General features: G+C 38.7%; 1 protein-coding gene across 1 annotated transcript in view; it reads left to right on the top strand.

Annotated features, from left to right (window-relative positions):
- The first annotated feature begins 402 nt into the window (after window positions 1-402).
- The window catches only part of LOC118563444 (transcription factor Spi-C), a 29,453-nt gene continuing 21,734 nt past the window's right edge, over window positions 403-8,121 (top strand). The window contains exon 1 of the mRNA XM_036138223.1: window positions 403-479. The gene's annotated coding sequence lies outside the window, so the exon portion shown is untranslated. The remainder of the gene's footprint in view (window positions 480-8,121) is intronic.

Below are 8,121 nucleotides of genomic sequence, written 5' to 3'. Positions count from 1 at the left end.
GGGGCAGAAATCAGGGTCTGTACTAAAGCATCAGATATTCAGCCTCCGGTGAACAATGAGTGTCTTTTACTGTGGAGTTTGCACACCACAAATTGTTTCTTAAAAAAAAAAAAAAAAAGTCCACCACCTCTGTTCTTACTGGATTGAATGTTTCTGTCTGATTTGAAGCTAGTGCAGCCTGCTAGCTCAATAGTCGGGTCCAGAATGGTTTGTCCAACCCCGTCTTTGTTATAACCAGCACACAGTAATCCAGACAGTTTACAGCAGGTTTGCAGCTTTAACTCATCCGTTTTGTTGTCGAGAGCGCAGGCATTGGCCAAAACCAGGCTTGGAATGTTACGCTTATGAGGGCTAGCTTTGCGTTTAGCGTGAAGGCCTCCCCTGTTTCCTCTCTTTTGTTTCCACAGACGCCGGCCTCTGCATCTCCGCTGCAGGTGGGGGGGCACTCACTAGTTGGTGGCTTCATCTGTTTTCCCAGGGTAATGAAATCCCAGTTTATGTGGCTTTGATATAATCCATTTCTGGCTGTCACTAGGGGAGTGGTGCCTCATGGTTTTCAAAGTTCTCAAAGGCCGAAGTGGTCTGAGGTAAAGGAGTACTTCCAGTTAGGCAGCAACAAATGTGCAGTTTGGATGCACTTTTAAGGTTTGGTTATGAATAACAACACAAATGTGATGCATAGTGAGTAGGTGAGGAGATAATACCCACGAGTTAAGATTGACCTGACAGCAAGGACACCTGGTCAGCAAGCTCAAAGGTTGTTTGTCTCCTATCATTTTCACGTGACTGTGTTTATCGATATGTTTGACTCTGTGTCTTCTTATATTAATGTGCAGATATTGTTCAGCCAACCAAGTAATGTCTACTTCATCCTGTTTCAGTCACATGTAATTGTGTAGAAAACGGCAATATCTGCAGTTAAAACTAGACCTTTGCATACAGACTACACTTTTCCTATTTTGCATCAAGTGAGACTATCAAAATTATTTATATATCATTACAAGAGAGTCTTAATATCCACAGCTAAACAATAACAGCATTCTTAGACGGGATGGCTAAGAGAGCAACAAAGGTAAGAGGAAGGTGAGTCGATGGATGTATGTGTGGATGGATCGTTCACATCCAAATAAATAATGAAAGAATAAATGTATTACCTTACTTTACAAACTTTAAAAATTACAACAAAGTCTGACACCAAGATAAAATAAATTCTAATAAAGTTGGGATCTTTTTCAAAGAAACTTATCTGATAGGGCAGCATTCAAATGTGAAAATTTTTAGAGGATGTCTGGTTAGTTCTCAAATTTCTTATGAGTCCTAAGAATAAATAAAATAAATTAGGGACGCGTTCAGAATCAAATCATTTGACCAAGATTTAGGATGCTTTTGATGAGACCCTGCACGGTTAAGCTGGTATAGATAATGGATGGATGAACCTGTGAGCCTGGGAACACCATCCCAACTGTGAAATACAGAGACGGCATGATTGTGAGACAAACAAATATGATGAAAGAACAGTATGTGGAAATGATTCTGTCATCATCCCGGGATGTGCATGTGTGTTTGTGAACCTGGTGTGGCTGCTTGAGCATTCCTGCTTCCTGCTGGGCCGCCAGTGGCGCAGGAGTTAGGGAGTTTATCCAACCAGCAGGTTGCTGGTTCGATCCCCTGCTTGGACACTTCACTTGACTGCTTCTGTCAGCCCAGAGAAGCTGTGGCTACAAACATAGCTCACTGTGAATGGGTGAATGACTGACCGCAGTGTAACAGTCAGTTTGAGGTCGTTGGACTTGATAAAGCAATATACAAGCACAAGCCATTTACCATTCCTGTTTCTGAGAAGATTGCTGCTGTAGGGCACCTGTGAACATTTCATGCCCGCTTTCCATCCACAACATCAGGATATCCCAGGACTATCCTCTTCATCTGACTTCATCAGCACAGTAACTGCTCTGCTTTAACTCTCACCCATGCAAAAAAGGACAGAAACTGAGCATACCCCCAAATGGCTTAAAGACACCAAAGTTTTTAAGCTTGGTCATCACAAAGCCTTAGTGTCATGGAAAATTTGTTAACCAAGATGACCCACAAACTTGACTCATTTACCGTAGAAATGACAGGAGAAAGTAGCTAAAGATTCCAGCAAACTATTATGAAAAGCTTGTGGAAGTATACCCAAATCTGGCCCGAGTCACACAGTTTCATAGGCAATGTTACCAAATAACATACATACACATGTATAAAAAAGTCTGACTTAAAAGACTTTTAAAAAAATGAAGTTTTAGAAAATTTTAGGGAAAAAGTAAAAAAAAAATATATATATATATATATATATATATATATATATATATATATATATATATATATATATATATATATATATATATATATATATATATATATATATATATATATATATCTCATTATTCTGCCACTGGGCAAATAGAAAAAATGTGGTGATCCAACTGACCTAAAATATTAAACCTTATAGTTGATTTAAAGTATGACAGTGAGTGAAAAAGGGTTACATGTTTATTTTTACAGTAAATGTAAATATGTAGTTTCAACAGTGTATGAATGCAACTGTGCGGAAATAGTACACACAGCTAATAGATGAGTCATTTGTACGCTGCATTGAAGTGTTTAATAAACAAAGAACTAGTTTTACCTTTGGGTTGCATTTATGACTGGACTGGTGCTTATTTTTGTTTTTGTTTTGTTTTGTTCAGATCAGACTCGTTATATCTGGTACTTCTATTTTAAATCGAAAAATAATAAGCTGACAAATCTAATTTTGAGTATCCATTAGCTGTAATCCATAATTGTTAATTTTAACAAAAATCTATGCATGTTTATTCAGTATAATACATAGGTTATCCTTACTGAAAATAATTTACCTCTCAAAATTAATCTGGCTTGGAAGGATGCAACTGTAAATTAGCAGAGAAAAAAATGGGTAACAAAACTACAATGCACTGGTTTTCTATCAAAGTCTTCTAACAAAGGGAGCATATTCTAAAACTCGTGATCTCAGAGAAACGGGAAACCTTCGACATAGAGACAAAGAATTTAAGGCTTGATTTGTCTCTTTTTGCTTGTATATAATATGAATTATTTTTTAACTACAAATAATGTTGATATTGCTTCAAAATAAATTGACTTGCTCTGTCTTTACTCACCAGTTCATCGGTTATTGTGCAGTAACTAAAACCGAACATAAGAGGGAGCTCCTTCCTCGATGCTTAAAATAAGCCCTACATAAAAGCAAAGATTTATTATCAGCTACATAACAACAAGATAGCATTTCCTAAACTATTATGTGAATATCACCCGACTATGACATAGTAAAAAAAAATACATACTTATATTTTTTTAGTCAAATCACACTTGTTGTGAATTTTGGAAATCATCTTGAGTTTAGGAGGTGTGCTATGTTTCAGTCTGTCTGTTTTCATGCCTGCTCACATGTCAGGCAGTAATCAGTTTATTCAACCCACCACTGCCTGCTTATTGCTTTGCTACCTCTCTCACCTGAGTTGTGCTCTGTTTAAACTACTTCCACAGACACACTGCTAGATCATCTAAAGCAGTTTTGTGCGTGGATGTCCAGCCTTACTTCCTTGCTGATTTTCAATTTGATTTTGACCCTGCGTCCACACTCTGGATTATATTGTTCTGCCTCACCCTTGTTTTACTCTATATTTATCTCTTGGACATGGACCACGGACATGGATTTTGACCTTCGGCCTTAGCTAGCCCCATGCCGGATCGACTCATTACCTGCCTCTATGTTTCTGACCCTCACCTGCCACATCTTGGCCCACTGGTCAGGATTTATTATTGGACGAACAGTGCAGAGAAACCATCCTGGAAATCTCCAGTGAGGACTCTGATGTACACGTGATGAGAAGCCAAGCAGCTGATTTATTATCTAAGAGTTGCGCCTGAACATTTATTTGACCGGTCTGTGGTTCCCACCAGTTCCCAGTTTTTAATAAATCTTTTGAAATTCTCTTCTGCGCTTGGCTGAGATGGTGGGTCCTCTGTGTCAGACCTTAGAAGGTGAAATAATTCAAAATGACCTTTTCCTTCAAAATAAATCTCCCGAGCAGCAAACAAAATGAAAAAAAAAATGAAACATAGCTGTCTTGTTTTTTTTTATCTCCACTTTGCTCAGTATCTCAGCCAACATGGCACAAGGGTTCGTCTGGTGAAAAAAGCTGACAGGCAGGTCCACACATGCACAGCGGCTTATGAAGAGACACACCGCCTCTGCTCCGTTTGATGCTATTCTGAACCGAGTTACTGGCACTGCAATAACTGGTGTGTTTTTGAGTGATTTATTTGTGTGTGTGTGTGTGTGTGTGTGTGTGTGTGTGTGTGTGTGTGTGTGTGTTCTTGTACTTGCAGCTGAGAGAGCTACTTTTACTAGCAAAGTGAGGACTTTGATGGGGGCTATGGGTTAGATTTAGGACTAAAGTGTCAACTAGGTTTAAGTTAAGGTTAGTTGTATACTGGTATGGGTTAGGATTAGGCTAAGGCCATAGAAAACAAATGCAAGTCTATGGTAGTTAAAGGAGCCATAAGTAAGATATTTATCATAAAATCAACCTTAATCATTGTCATTTGCCACCCAGGATGGAAGTAACACCCCCCCATAAACAATCAGTCCTCTCCATCAACAATGTCTTAGTCAATGTCTTTTCTCCTTTCAAATCTAGAGGTACAGTCTGGACTACTACAGTTCAGAGTGTAGCCAATGTTTACTTCCTGGTTCCCGAGGCATGTGAAAGTTCCCAGGGTTCCCAATACAGAGCCCAGCATTTGAAATTTGTCTCGGCAAAAAGAGCAGCAGCCTGCGAACATGGATGCCAGTGAGAGAAGCGGACCAAAAACAGAACAGAATATCACATGATATACCTAAAAATTCAGTGTAACAACGGACCATTCAGTAAATGTGAAAGGCATTGTCTACGTGTTGTTCCGATTTTAACCAGTAGGTGTCATTATTGCTTATTGTTCCTTTAACTTGAGGCACTGTCCTTATGTTGTATTTTAAAGGAACGTGTGTGTGTGTGTGTGTGTGTTTGTGTGCACATTTATAACTTCAAGATTGCATATTTTTGTGTAAACTATTTTCACATGTGACAGATATTGGTCGGTGTTTATGATATCACCAGCTGTGTGACTGGCAGTAGGGGGTAACAGAGGTGGCATATATCAACCATGATGGAAAGCATTGCACGGTCTCCGCGGAATCTCATTCAGGCAGGAATTAGGACAACCAGGTGACTCATCACCAGAGGAAAAGTGAGGAGTCTGATTATTGTGGGTTTCACACCAGGAAGAATATCAGCCAGTTGGAAACTGCATATAGTGCCAACTGCAAAATTATAGTTAGTAAAACGGGGGAGGTCTTAAACTTATCATCACTGTAATCATGGAATAATCACATAAATTGTCCAGTTCTGTTGCGTGAATCGCTCCTTATGGAAGGTAGTTTTGAATGTAGTGACAAAACACTGCCATCTACTGGCAAACGGGAAAACCGCAGGACTGACGGAGGCCAAAAAAAAAAATCATCAACCAGTTAATGTTGTCACTAATAAGCATTTTGGGGGTATATTTAAGAACTTTACTACTTTGGTTTGAGGGACACTAAAAACGACAGCGAAATTAAGTGGTATTACAATTTTTTGAATGTACAGGAACATCTCAAAAACTAGAATATCGTGGAAAAAGTAGATTTTTTTTTAAATGCAAACTTTACTTTCATCTAAAAATAGGACATTGGACCAGTGAGCATCAGTCCAGTTCTTTTTCTCTTCAGGCCAGGTAAGAAGATAGTGTTAATATTGTCTCTGGCTCAGTGGCAAGGTGACATGAGAAATGCTAAATTTGTAGCCCATGTGAAGGCATGTGTGTATTGGCACTTGATATAAAAATAATAATTGAACTTTATTGATCTCACAATAGAGATCAATAAAATCCAGCCTTAGTCAACCCCTTGGGAATTTCTACCAAATTATTTAAAGGATTTTGCCTGACAATCATCTCAACGCTGCAGTTATCCCTATTGCTAGTGCACCTTCCTCTATGCATTTTCCTTTTACTCAAATTTCCATTAAAATGTTTGGATACGGCACACTCTGAACATCCAGGGTGTCAGTCGATGTTATTTTTAGACATCTTCAAGTCAACAGTCTTCCCCATACTTGTGTAGGCCATAATATGACCATTACATAACATTTATGAATAAAAAAAAGTTTTTCTAGTTGCTGTAAAATAGTATTCTAATTTTCTGAGTCACAAAACGTTTGGGTTTTCGTCGTGATTAAGCCATAATAGGCCATAATGTTTCACTCTATGTGTAATGAATCAGTATAACATAGTTTCACTTTCTTATAACATGAAACATTAAACATGAAAGCGTGATCTATCCTGCCCTTTACCACAGGTCAGGGTGGTGATAGTGTCATGGTGTGGGGACTCAGCTTTTAATTGGCTTCAAACTGTCCAGAATGCAGCGGCAATAATTTCGACAAGGACCAACAGAAGAGGATATATTACCCGCTGCAACTGGCTCCCTGTACAATATAGGACCGATTTCAAGATCTGAGCCTAACATTCAGGGCATTACATGGCCAAGCTCTGGAATACGTAAATAGCTTATTGATGCCATATCGCTCCCCTCTGACTCTGAGATCAGCTGATCGGAGGTGGTTGGCTGTACCACGGACTCGTTTTAAAACACGATGAGATCGTGCTTTCCAGGCCGTGGCCCCAAGGCTCTGGAACTCGCTCCCGCTGTCTCAGAGCTGCATAAACTCCCTTGACTCTTTTAAGAAACAATTTAAGACATTTTCATATAAAATGCTTTGAACTAGGATGTACATAAAATTGTGGTGTGCTTATGTTTGATGGTGCTTTTGTTGTGAAGCACTTTGAGATGTTAAAGTCTGCGAAAGGTGATATACAAATACATTTTACGTACTTATTCTGTAGTTTGGGCGTCTCTACCACCTGAGCATGATTTAAGCACCCCAGCCAGTTTTTTATTTATTTTTGCTGGCCATGGTACTAGTGTTTTATTTTATGACGGCTACCTCCAACCGTCATCAAAAGCTCAAATGATCTCACTTGTTTCTTGGAAAAGCCAGTGAGTTCTTTTAACTCCGTTGGCCTTCAAAGTCACCAGACTTCAGTCCAACAGAGCACCTTTGTGATATGGTGCATTCAAATGATGAATTTGCTGCTGACAATTCAGCAGAATTTGTGTAATCCCAATATGTAAATATGGACCAAAACCTCTGTGGATTGTCTCCAGCAGTCTCTGCTTTGAAGAATTTAAGTAATTCTTAGGCTAAACCATCAATATCCATATTTTTTTTATTGTTTTTTTTTTTGTTTTGTTTTGTTTTTTTACCTTCCAACTAGGCAAGGCAAGGCAAGGCAAGGCAAGGCAAATTTATTTGTATAGCACAATTCAGTACAGAGAATATGCAAAGTGCTTTACATGATTAAAATATAGGAAAATAAAACAGAATAAAAGCAAGTAGGAATAAAATGTAGAAACAAAATATAACATTAAAAACAGTAAAACAGTTTTAACTAGAGCAGTCAAAGGCAATCCTAAACAAATGTGTTTTTAATCTTGATTTAAAAGAACTCAGGCTTTCCGCACTTTTACAGTTTTCTGGAAGTTTGTTCCAGATAAGTGCAGCATAGGAACTAAATGCTGCTTCTCCGTGTTTGGTTCTGGTTCTGGGTATGCAGAGAAGGCTGGAGCCAGAAGACCTGAGTGGTCTGGAGGGTTGATACACTGATAATAAGTCTGTGATGTATTTAGGTGCTAAGCCATTCAGGGATTTATAGACTAACAGAAGTATTTTAAAGTATATTCTCTGAGATACAGGGAGCCAGTGTAAGGACTTTAGAACTAGGGTGATGTGCTCTACTTTCTTAGTCTTAGTGAGGACGCGGGCAGCAGCGTTCTGGATCAGCTGCAGCTGTCTGATCCACTTTTTAGGCAGACCTGTGAAAACACCGTTGCAGTAATCAATTCTACTAAAAATAAACGCATGGATTAGTTTTTCCAGATCCTTTTGAGGCATTAGTCCT

This window comes from Fundulus heteroclitus, chromosome 1 (genome assembly GCF_011125445.2).
Source record: "Fundulus heteroclitus isolate FHET01 chromosome 1, MU-UCD_Fhet_4.1, whole genome shotgun sequence".
NCBI lineage: Eukaryota > Metazoa > Chordata > Actinopteri > Cyprinodontiformes > Fundulidae > Fundulus > Fundulus heteroclitus.
Note: the sequence above shows the minus strand (reverse complement) of the source record. Positions and strands in the feature narration are given on the sequence as shown.